Source organism: Trichosurus vulpecula, chromosome 5, assembly GCF_011100635.1.
Source record: "Trichosurus vulpecula isolate mTriVul1 chromosome 5, mTriVul1.pri, whole genome shotgun sequence".
Taxonomy (NCBI): domain Eukaryota; kingdom Metazoa; phylum Chordata; class Mammalia; order Diprotodontia; family Phalangeridae; genus Trichosurus; species Trichosurus vulpecula.
This window is the reverse complement of record NC_050577.1, coordinates 186,236,287-186,249,751: the sequence shown is the minus strand read 5'-3', so window position 1 is coordinate 186,249,751 and position 13,465 is coordinate 186,236,287.

Sequence of the window (13,465 nt, the reverse complement as noted above, 5' to 3'; positions counted from 1 at the left end):
TGGTTATTGTTGTTGCAATATTATTTGTTTTATGGGATTTGCTTTGCTTTCTTTTACCCCATTAGAAGTAAATAAGTCATAAGTGATGTTATAAGTAAGACAATATTTGAACCTAGGTATTTTTGACTCCAATTCCAACATTCCATCTACTTTACAACATAACCTCAATACCTACATGTATATTTTTAACAGTTCCAGGCAATTTTCTCATAGAAGTTTCTAAAATCATAATTCAGGTTTTTCATTTCATACTGTTTTCCTGAGAAGCCAAAAGTTCACAGATTGCAATTGATTAATTCTCTTCAAAGTTATTTTTATTCTTAAAGATTTCATGTTCTTCCAATATTTATGTCTTTTTATTTTATCCTTTTTTAAGTTTTTTATTCATTTTGAACCTATATACAAAAGACAAAAAGAAAATTTCCATGTGCACAGCACAACACAAAAAAGAGGTTTCAAGATGAAACCATGAATCTCCATTTCACACTTGACTTTAAAACAACTGTAATAAATACTACATGTTATTTTCAGAACGACTTTGCTTTCCTTTTAATCTTGATTACATTGGGTTTTTTTGTACAAAAATGTTTTAATTTAATGTAACCAAAATTATCCATTTAATACCACACAATGCTTTCTATCTCTTGTTCATAAATTCTTCTCCTATCCCTAATTTGATATGTTACATGTTCTTCTAATTATTTTTTATATCTCCCTTTATGTCTAGGTCATGAATCCATTTTGACCTTATCTTGTTAAATGGTATAAGATATTGATCTATACCATATTTCTCCCAGACCACTTTCCAAAGAGATATAAGAAAAAAAGAAAAAGACCCACATTTACAGCAGCTCTTTTGGTTGTGGCAAAGAATTGGAAATTGAGGGAATGCCAATTAATTGGGGAATGGCTGAACAAGCTGTGGTATATGAATGTAATGGAATACTATTTTGCAATAAGAATGATGAACAGGCAAATTTTAGAAAAACTTGGAAAGACTTATATGAACTGATGCAAAGTAAAGTAAGCAGAACCAAGAGAACATTGTACACAGTATCAACAACAATCAACTATGAAAGACTTGGCTCTTCTTAGCAATACAGTAGTTCAAGACAATTCCAAAGGAATTGGAAAATACTCTCCACATCCAAATAAAGAACTGATGTCTAAATGCAAAGCAAAGCACACTATTTTCACTTTTTTTGTTTTTATTTTTGTTTTTTGATGGTTCTTTTTCTTTTGTTCTGATTCTTCTTTCACAACTTGGCTAGTATGGAAATATATTTGATATGATTGCACATATATGCATATATGCAAAATTGCTTACCATTTTAGGGAGAGGGTGGTAAGGGAGCAAGAGAGAAAATTTGGACATCAATTGTTTTTAATGAATGTTTAAAATTTTCTTTACATAAAATTGGAAAAAAAATACTATTTTCAAAAAGAAGCGAAGTATGTGTTGAATACAGGGAAGCATGGAAAGATTTACATAAACTGACGCAGTAAGCAAAGTCAAGAAAATAATGTGCACAATGAGTACAAAGATTTAAATGGAAAGAATAACACTTCACAAAATCAAAAGTGAGTTTAATGAATTATAAAACTCAAGCTGGACTCAAATGAAGAGATATGAGAAGACAGTCACAATCCACTATTTCATGGAAATAAGAGGTCCACATGTATCATACATTGCACATATTTTTGGACTTTTTCAATATGCTTATCAATTCTTATTCTTTTTTTCTTAAAAATACTTTGTTATATGGGATGGCTCTCTGGGGGAGAGAGAAGGGAAGAGGGAACACTAAATATAACTATGATGATATAAAAACATAAGATATCAATAAAAATGATTAAAATTTAAAAAGAAATGCATGGTTTCAAATCCTACCTTCAACATATACATTTGTGTGACCTTGAGAACATCACTCTTAGTGTCCCAGAAAGCTCCAAAAGGCTATACATTATAAAAGAAATCCCAATGTTCATCAGGGAAGAGAATGTTCTCACTGAGAATTTCCTCCACTGATGAAATCACAGGTCAAGAACTGCCATTCTTTGTTTCAGCTCTGAATTTTTTAAATTATTTTTGTGGTCTAGGGGTGCTGGGAACCCCAAAGTCAAGGGTTACAGGATATGAGTCTACCTCAAAAGAATTTGACCACTCAAGCCACCTTTCAGTCCAAGTAACAAGGTTTATTGTAACTCCAATACAAGCAAGCCAAATTTTAGGAATCTGAGCAATTTAATGTGGGCAAGATGGACAATTTTATACAGAAAGACTGTGGGAAGATCAGGATGTGATCTAGGAGAAGGGGTCTAGATGGGATTAAGGATGGGAAATAGCCTGGGGTGGTCTGAAGGTAACAGACAATGAAGGGCTGGGCTGGGTCAGAGGTAACAGAGAATTGAAGGTTGGGGCTGGGTCAGAGCCACAATGAAAGGACAATTGAAAGGATTATTGAGTATCTAGGTAGGACTGTGTAGGAAGGTTCAGGAGCTGGGTTGCATTTTTGGGGTCCAGGTCCCATACCCCATCATTGTGAATCTGTCAATCTCCTTTTAAAATGTGCACTTCTTCACTGAGATTTTCTACCATAATAAGTGCTTAATGAATGTTTATTGATTGTTTTTCTATATAATTAATCCTCTTGTTTATTTTTTATGAATTTTTGTTTAAAACTCTAATAGCCACTTTTAATTTTAACTTTTACTCAACTTAGAAGAACTAACTTTATGTAATGCTTTTAGCTTTGCAAAGTGCTTTACATATTTTACCTCATTTAATCCTCAAAACAACTTTGTAAGATATCATAATCCCTATTTTAGATGTGCGGAAACTGAAACTGAGTGATTAAATCAATTGCCCAGGGTCCAACTACTAGTGTCTAAGGAAGAATTTGGACCCTTCTCTTCCTGATTCCAACTCCATTGTTAAATCTACTACATCAAACTTTCCCTTGTCAGCCACACTGAAGGGTCTTGTGGTTATTGTATTTTCATTGCTGGGAATGTGGTTATTGTAGTTGAAATATTTTTTTCTTGTTTTATGGAGTTTGCTGTGCTTTATTTTTATCCTCTTATATGCACATATGTATTTAAATTTATTGACATCTATTTTTAATTTACTCTTTTTCATATGTCTCTGATTTTTTTTTGGAAGAGAAGTTTTCCTTTTGATGTTCATGGACAGAACAGAAAACAATTGCTATTTACAGTCATCCTAAACCATCAAAATCTAAACAACGAAACATCAGGTTTTAGGCTGGGGGCTACTATTGGCAATTCAATGAAAGCCAAAATGATTTGGGCTTAAAAGCAGAGTCAAGTAGTTCCATTTGAAAAACAATAGGCTGGCCCAGAAAATCACTGGACTCCTTTAAAACCATTATTTTTTTTAAACCCTGTATTTTCCAGAACTATATTTCAAGAAATCATAAATGAAAACTGAGCACGACAAAAAGTCAATTGTCCCAGCTTTTAGGAAAAAAAAAACTAGCTGCCAAACCCCAAAGTATCTTACAAAATGTAAACAACCAAAAATTATATTTCTACAGAGTGCCCATATGTTAGGATATGGAACCCTGACTTTGAGGGTCTTCCCCTACCAGATTGTTATTTTTGCCATGGTTAGGCCATCTTTTTTCTCAATTCTGACCTAGCCCTTCTCTTAGTCAATAATGGGGGTTGCCTCAGACAAATTTTGGCCTGTAAAAGAGCTTAATTTAGAAAAGCCAAGGCATCCACTGCATCCCTGGCCATCATTAGTCATCACCTTGACTTTTTTTCTTGCCATTGGACTTTGATGACTCTAGCCAAGAGAGTAAGGCTGACTACTTTGTGCAGCTCTACCACTTTTAAATCCAATTCACCTGCAAGTCAAGACATCACCTTTGTGATATCATTTGTTCTCTTCAAGAAGAAGGATGAACAACAAACAACAACTTTTGGTGAGATTTTTCCTTTCCCTTCATTTTGGTTGCCATTTTTTACTTTATTTGACTTATTTCTTAGTTTTGTTGTTGTTTGGTTTGTTTTTTTTTAGGCCATAAGCCATTGGCCTTACAGAATCATTCATTCAATTGTGTTTTAACAAATTTTGAAATCTTTAAAATAATGTCAATAATTATATTCATTGCATTTGTACGAGACATTAAAGCTTATAAAGTGATTTACAATTATTGTAGTGTTTGATGCTTAAGCCTGATGAGGGCACAGTCTCTGGGAACCCCCTTGAATATGGAATACAGTCTCTGGGAGCTCCCTTGAACTGTCCTTGAATCTTCCAACTAGATTTGGCCTTCCCCTAATGCCATAAGACTTACATTATCATTAGGCCCAAATCTCTACCTAGCCTTACCCTTTATTGTTCAGCTACTTCCCACCTTTGATACTATCAATATCCAGGCCTCCAGCTACTTCCCACCCTTAATGCCATTCTCTTGGTTCCTGGATTCTGACCTCATCTTGTCCTCCTTAGACTCCTCTTCAAGACCCTCCCTAAAGCCCTCCTCTAGTCACCACAGACCACCCCTCAATCCCTCCTACAATCTTTGTGTATATAATCTCCATCTTGCCTCCATGAAGGTGCTCAGATTCAATCTAGCTCAGTTTAGATTGAATGTGGCCGGCTTGTGAAATCAGGTGTCACAAAGGGTGGGATTTCTTTAGGCAACCCATTATGGTGAATCCCTAATAACTTTGTCTTTTCCCTTGGCTGAAAAGGCTTGAGTTGAATTCTTTTGGCAGGACCCGGTGTGTAGGTATTTTGGGGTCTTGAGCACCCCTAGAAATATATGGTTCCCTACTACCTAAAATTCATTTTTCTTAGACCTCTTCAAGCCCATGAAGGAGACATATCATATATTATTATCCCCATTAAATCATTTGCCCATGGTCACAGCTAAAAAAAATGTCAAAGTTTATTACTGACATTTTTTGCTAGTGAACCAGCGTGTATCAGAAATTTGTTTAACAAATATTAAATTTAAATCGTAAATTTTAAAATTTATAATTAAATCTGAGTGCCACAAAGAAAACTTTGTAAATATATTTTCAATTCCTTTGGCTAAGTTCTATTAACATCTTACAGTATCTGTGCCTTAGCACTATAACTTATTTGGTATTTCCAGGAATTCACTTTTCATGATTTTATAAAAGTTCATGTAGGAGTTTTAATTTTAGCTCTACCCTCTATTTTTACTACATTACAAATTCATTTGGAAGTCTTATTAATTTTTTTAGGGATCACTAAAAATGGTTGGCAGCATCATTGCCCTTAAAATCTCTAGGGAGCTCTACAAAGAAGTTTTATCAGCTTGAGGTTGAGGTATTTGATGAAGTAATAATAAACTGGCTTTGAATTGTCTTTCATTACCGTTTATCTCTCCTAGGGAGAATGTAATCTTATTCAAATTATAATGGACTCTGTTATCAATGAGGTTTACTATTTATTTACCTGTACGCAGACATGCAAATGCTTATGTATTCTGCTTTTTTTCCTCTACCTGTAATGAAATTCCTTAACTACTAGAATCATGCATGATCACAAATTACAAACTAGTTACTTGTGTAATTCACTTAGCATTAACAAAAAAACTCAGTTCATTCTTTATTTATATATCTTGATAAAAGGGGTAAAATCCAATCATTAGAGTTGAAATGCTCTATATCTTAATCTGCCTTTGAAATGAGCACATGCTTCCATGTAGAAAATAGTTGTGCTGTTCCCCTAAGGGAAATAAATACCAATTTACACAGTGCTGAGGTAATGTTAAGTACAGAATATTCAAAGGCATTGTTACAACTGCTTAGCATGGGAATATTATAATGAAAATAAGAAGAGCTTATATTGGTATAGCAATTTCCTTTCAAAGGGCTTTCACATATATCACTTTATTATATAAACCATGCAGATTATTCCCATCCTACAGATGAGTCCTCTTATCTGGATACCCTGGACCACTCAATTTCTTTTCTTAATTTAGAGGAGTGTAATGGAAAGAACACTGACAAGGAGTTGAAAGTAGCTTGTAGTCCAAACTTGCAGAACTTACAAGCTGTTTGACTTGGGGCAATTCACCTGAGTTGTCTGACCTTTGCTTTCATCATTCATAAAATGAGTATAATATTTGCAAAACCTCAATAAGCATTTATTAAACAACACTGTGTGAAGGAAGCAAGGAAACAAAGAAGCAAGGAAGGAAGGCAACAAACAATAAACATGCTTTACTCTGTGCCAGTCATTGTGCTAAGTGGCTTTACAAATATTGGCTATTTCATTTGATTCTCACAACAGCTTTGGGAGGTTAGTTCTAGTATTACATCCATTTTACACTTGAGGATGCTGAGAATAGAAGTTTTGAGGCATTGCACAAAATTGAGCAATACAAAGAAAGGAGGGAAAATGTCCTAGCCCTTGAGTTATGTATTTTAATGGCGAGGCAACATACAAATAGCCAGGTACATAGAAGTTATGCACAGGGTACATGAAGGTGATTGAGGCACTGGAGAAGGCCTCCTTAAAGAGGCGAGACATGAGCTTAGTCTTGAAAGGTATCAGGGAAACTAAAAGGCAGAAGTGAGGTAGCAGAGCATTTCAGGGGTGGGAGACACCAAGTACAAAGATAGAGATGAGACATGAAATATTATGGTCAAGCAGCTGCATCTTAGAATGCTTGGATAAAAGTAAGAAAACTTGAAAAATAGAAAGGTGTCAGCTTATGTAAATAAAAGACAAAAGACTTTATATCTGATCTTGAGAGTAATAGGTAGCCCTTGTATCTTATTGAGTAAGGGAGTAAAATGGTCAGACCTACACTTTAGGAAAATCACCTTGGCAGCTGAGTGGTGAATGTATTGGAGTAGGGAGAAACTTGAAGCAAGGAGACCAATTATGGAGCTATCACAATAGTCTAAGAAAGACGCAAAGGACAGAATTAGGATTGTGGCTGAGTGAGTGGAGGGAAGGGTGATGAGGGTTTGGGGTGAGAGGTGCTCGACACCCCAAAGTACCAACACGCCGGGTCCTGCCGAAAGAATTCGACTCAAGCCTTCGCAGCCAAGGGAAGGGATAAAGTTTATTAAGAGTTAGCCAAATAAGCCTGCCCCGAGAGATCCCACCCCTTGCGACGCCTGTAGGGAAAAAGGGCCAGACCCATCTGAGCTAGATTGGTTCTGACCAACCTCATGGAGGCAAGATGGAGATTATATACACAAAGGTTGTGGGAGGGATTGAGGGGTGGTCTGGGGTGACCAGAAGAGGGGTCTAGGGAGGGACTTAAGGATGAGGTCAGACTCCAGGGTGGGGGAAAATAGCTGAAGGCTATGTGGAAATGACAACCCATCAAGGGCTGGGGTAGCAGAGCTAGGGTATAGATATTTTGATCAGGATTAAGGATGGGAAACAGGATTAAGGGTGGGAAACAGCTGGACAATGGACGACTGGGCAAGGTAGGTATTTGGGCTTAATGGTTGTAGCCTCAGGCCAAGGCCAGGTCGAGTGGGAAGATTCAAGGAGAGTTCAAGGGTTCAAGGGGTTCCCAGAGACTGTGCCCTCATCAAGGGGACATATATGACACACACAAGAGATGCAGTGAAAGTGGAAAGATTTCAAAGTATTTATTGAACATAGTCAATAAACATTTATTGTCAGGCACCGTGCTAAGTGCCTGATACTTGTATTGTGAGGCATTGGCAGTACAAATAAGAAAAAGAAAGCTAGTCCCTGCCCTCGAAGAACTTACAACATAATGAGGAAAGACTATACATAAAAAAAAAGCTAAAAAGTAAGAAGGGTAAAATACCCAAATGTAAGGGCATGGTAGAGAAGCAAAAGAAGTCCAAAAATAAGTACAGCCAGGTGAGAAAGAAGAGATTGTCTTGAAGAGAGTCTCTCTGGTCTACCTTCCTTTAATTGAGGTTGAGCAGTTTGTGTCTCCCCCCCATCCAATCACTGGGGCAGAAGGAATTGATGAGGTACCAAAAGTTGATTGGATCTTGCAAGATGATGAGATTTCCCAATGATGAACTTACTAGGGGATGGTAGAAAAATCAAAGAAGTCCAAAATGAGTACAACCAGAGAAGCAAAAAAAAAAAAAAAAAAAAAAAAGCCAAAATAAGTGTAGCTAGAGAAAGCCCAAAATTGTAAACATGGGTGAACAGTCAAGGATGACACTGAGGTTGTTAGCTTAGGTGGCTGAGGGCTAATGGTCAGTAATAGGGAAGTTTAGAAAGGGTAACAATTTAAGGGGGTGAGGGTGATGGGGTATAGGCTCTGGGAGCCCCCTTGAACTCTCCTTGAATCTTCCTGCCTGATGAGGTATTTGCCCAAAGCCATAAGCCTTTCATTATTGCTAGGCCCAAATCTCTTGTTGCTCTTAACCTAGCCTAGCCCTGCATTGTCCAGCTACTTCCCACCCTTGATCCTATCAAAATATCTGCACCAAATCTGTTACCCTTAAACTGGCCTAACCCTCCATTGTCTGTTAACCTCCAGGCAACTTCCCACCCTTGATCCCATCAAAATCTCATTTTCTTGGTTCCTGAAGTCTGACCTCTAGTCACCCCAGTCCCATCAAGATCCTCCTTAGACTCCTCCTCAAGACCCTCCCTGAACCCCTCCTCTCATCACCCCAGAACCACCCCTAGTGCCCTCCCACAGTCTTTCTGTATATAATATTCATCTTGCCTCCATGAAGGTTCTCAGATTCAATCTAGCTCAGACTCAATCTGGGTCAGATTGTTCCAGCTGGTTTGTCAATACAAGCTATACAAATGCTCAGGCTCTTTAAGATTCTACCCAATATTGTGAAGCTTTTATAAACTTTGTTTTTCTTTGGTTGAAAGAAGGCTTGAGTCTAATTCATTCAGTAGGACTGGATGCATCGATATTTTGGGGGCCCTAGCACCCTTAAACCTCAAGGGGAGGGGAGGAGGAATGTCTTCTGTTTTGAACATGTTGAATTTGAGATGCCCATAGCATATCTCAAGATGTTCAAGAGGCATTTAGTAATATGTGACTAAAGTTCAGCAGAGAAAAATTGGGCTGGCTATATAGATTTGGGAGTCATTTGCATAGAAATAACAAATGAACCCATGTAAGCTGATGAGACCACCAAATAAGACAGTATAAAATAAAAAAGAGGAGGGACCCCAGAACAGAGCCTTGGGGTACTACCCACAGTTAGAGGTCATGACATGAAGAAGAACTAGCAAAGGACAGTAAGGAGGAGTGCTCAGAGTGGAGAATGAAGTAACAGTAGTGTAATGAAAACCTAAAAGGGAGAGAATATTTAAAAGTAGAAAACCAATGACAGTGTCAAGGGCTGCAGAGAAGTAAAGGAGGATGAAGACTGAGAAAAAGCCATTACATTTGACAACTTTTGTGAAAGTGATCTCAATTGAACATTGAGTTCAGAAGGCATGTTTCAGAGGGACTAGAAAATAGAGGAAAGGAAGTGTAGGCACCTAGTGTAAATGACTCTATTAAGGAGTTTATCTGAATAGGGGAGGAGAGATGATAGGATGATAGTTAACAGTTGATGGCTAGATTAAGTGAAGATTTTTTTTTAAAGATGAAGTAGGAAGGAGGGTGGCAGCTAGGTGGCACAGTGGATAGAGCACCAGCTTGGGAGTCAGGAGGACCTGAGTTCAAATCTGGCCTCAGACACTTACTAGCTCTGTGACTCCAATTGCCTCAAAAAAAGAAAAAGAAATTAAGAAAAAAGATGAAGTAAGAATACCATGTTTACAGGCAATAGGGAAGAAGCCGGTGAATAGGAAGAGACAGAAACAGAGACGGAGATGGAGACAGAGACAGGGAGACAGATTTTCTGGAACAGTCAGGAGATAGTGGAATTAAGAGTACATGTAGAGGGACATGGGAAAGAGTTACCTGTTCATCCTAGGCTGAAGTGAAGGAATATGCTTGAATGGCAAGGAAAAATGAAGAAAGAAGAACTCTTGGTGAACTTTTTTTTTCAGTAAAATATGAGATGAGGTTCTTCAGCTGCGATGATAGGGCAACAGCAGCCAACAAAGGCTTTAGGAGAGAGAAATAGCAGCTATAGAGAGTAGAATAATAGACAAAAATAGAATGGTTGCTAAGGGTCCAGTTGGTATATGGTAACATAAATTTGCGATGGATTCAGTAAGCAAGATTTCATGGTTTTCTTCATCCATAAAACCATAAAGGATGTGGATGATGGGAGTAATATAGATTTGAAACTGGGCAAGATGTGATTGTGATGGGAAAAGGGAGAAAGGGAATTGAAAGTGGAGGTTGTGTTTTGGTTGGAAGGAGGAAGAGTGCCTGAGAAAGAATTAGGATTAGAGGTAATGGAAGTCACCATGCAGATGAACAGAATTGGGGGATTAAGGCACAGGGGAAGAAGGAATAATAAGAGATTATGACCAGATAAAGGAATTTGGGAATTCATTAATATGGAAGTGGAACACTTGTGGGTTATAGTATAAGATATGCCCATCTCTATGTGTACAGTGGTAGACCAGTTTATGGAAACTGAGTAGATCAAAGTACTGGAGAATTAAGTTATCTGAGGATGTATTTAATATGTATCATGATGTAAAGACTGTCAGCCAGGCACTGAACCCGTTGAAGAAATAAAGAGAATTTACTGGGGGTCTATAGATGCTTATGCACCACGCAATTATCAAATCTCCTTAAAATCTTGTTTTTGAGATAAACACTCCCATTCCTAGTGAAACTCCTCTAGATAATTTATAGCTCATCAATGTCATCCTTAAAACTCAGTGCCCCAGACTGAACATAATACTCAAATTAGGCCCTAATCAGGGCAAGAGAATTGTGAAATGATCCTGGAGAAGTGTTGTAAAACCTACCTCCTCCTTCATTGCAAAAGCAAGGGACTACTTGAACAGCATATTAAATACTTTACCATATAAGGTTTCTACATAAGATAGTTTAACTTAATTGTCATATTTTGTCACAAGGAAGGGGTTGAGCTGGCAGTGGGTGGAAAATAACTGAGACATAAAAATAAAACACTTCAGTAAAGCTTTTTTTTTTTTAAGAAAAGCCCTGAGGCCCCTGTTATGTTTACAAGCTAAGTAAAAAATAAGCAGATGTTAACTTTCCTGCATATCCCTAATTAGACCTGGGCTCTTGAGGATGAAGTAGCTTTGGTTGTAGGTAGTTACTTTGAAGGCGAGTTTAGCACAGCGAGCAGCACTACCTATTTAATGACACAATTCCTGCCTTCTTTACCCTTGGGAATATAGTTCTAGTCACTTTCCTTCAGTGACTTTAGCTTGTAAAAGACTACAGAGAGGTTTTTATAATATTTCTAATGTTGAGCAAGTATGAAAGAACACAAAACAATATTTCCAAATTCCAGTTTTGTTTCTCTCCAATCATTTATTTCAAGGGATGCCAGAAAATTCTCCAGACAAAATTCTCTTTGATGTCAAAGATAAAGCCATGTCAGAGAGCACCATTAGCAGCAGGTCTGCTCCATGATATCTCACATAAGGATATAAAGCTCCCAAAGGACTCAGAATACAGGTCTGAAATAGATCAATGAAGTCTAGGTGCTATTACCTTAAGATGGATTAGAACTATTGTATAGATTATCATTTGAAGAGGTCTAGATAGACATTAACAGAACAAGAAATGTATTTATCCCTTTAGATTTCTTAATTAAGCTGCTCCTTCATATAAGTAAAAAGGAACAAACTATATTTCCTGCTAAAACAGCAGAACATAGGCCTTTACCTCTGTAACAGCATGACTCCACATATGGGTCCTATGAAAGAGGATATTCTTTCTAAAATAATAATAATAGCAAAGGATCAGCTTCTTTGAACATCCAGGTAGCTGATACAATTGCAAACCTACCTTTGTGCTGTAAAAAGCAGCAAATCTGAATCAACTACCTTCCATGAATTCAGTGTTTTATGAATGCAACAAAGAATACAGTTGCTTACCTAGAACAGATACATAAGGAAGTAAGAGAGGTATCCCCTGGTATGCCAGTGAGGTTGCTACCTCAACAAGCTTAACTTGAATGGAGGTAGCTTCTATGTATAGCACAGATTACCATTCTGGATAATTATAAATAAGTAAGGTTCTATAAATAGGTATATGGGGCCTATGAACATAGACAGAAAAAAATATACATCTCTTTTTTTTTTATTACCCTTTAACTGAAATGTAGCATTTGCTTCAATCATGAACTTCTTCTAGAAAACATTACTCTTAGAAGGTGGGGGTGGGGGTGGGGGTGAGGAGCTACCTAGGTAGCACAGTGAGAATAATGCCATGCCTGAAGTCAGAAATCTAGTCTCAGACATTTACTACCTGTATGACCCTAGGCAAATCACTAAATCCTGTTTGCCTCAGTTTTCTCATCTGTAAAATGATATGGAGAAGGAAATGGCAAACCACTCCAATTATCTTTGCCAAGAAAACTCCAAATGGGATCACAAAGAATTAGTCCGACTGAAACTACTAAACAACAAAGGCTCATCTGCTGCAGACAAAACTATTAAGAATTCTTGTTATACAAGGTCTAGGGGGTGAATTGACATTTGTATCTTCCTTCTCCTCCCCTCTCCTTTCCTTTCCTCTCCTGGTTATGGAAAGATGATTTTATAATATTACTATTCCACTGTTCCTCCTTTGCATTTCTGACTTCTGAATGGAGTCACTGTCCTTTCCTCCTCCCCACACCCTTTCAAATCTCAGGTTCACCGAAGCTTTCCCTGTATAAAAATCCAGGCTTTACCCAAATCTCTACCTGTGACAGCATTAATCACCTGGATAAGAATTAGTTGCCACCAGATTTTTTTTTTTTTGATGCAAAGTGGGATATGAATAGCAACAGGCAGCTGCAATGAACAGGCAGTGAATAACTCAAGGGAGGGGGCATAGAATGGGATGAAGAAAGAAGATAATCATTTTGCAGTTTTACCTCATCCCTCTTTTAACTTAAATATTTCCTCCCCCAGTCAGAAAAGTCCTGCCAGTAATTGTGCAAGTTTTTTGTTTTTTGTTTTTTGGTTTTTTTTACAATTTAAACACAAGAATAACCAGACCATGAAGAGCAGCTTGTGGTAGCAAGAACACTGAATAAAATGTTCCTTAAATCATGAAAAGACATGAAAATGAGAAATAAACATCATAATCCTGCTCAGCACAGAGCAAATGATTAATAAATCTTTTTTTTTAATTCATCCATTTATACTGATATATAAGGGTGGACACATGCTGCTTACCTCACTTAGAAATAATTTAAGTGGTTGTTTTCACAATTATATTTGAAGCCTCATTATGTTGTTTATGCTCAATTTACTTGGGGTTGTTGAAAGTAACAACTTTTGTTTTGTTTCTACTTTTTGGTGGGCACATCTTTTAACGCTATTAGCATTTAGTGGTCAATCTGCAAATGTTAGTGCTGATTGTAAAATGAACATTTTGCTTTA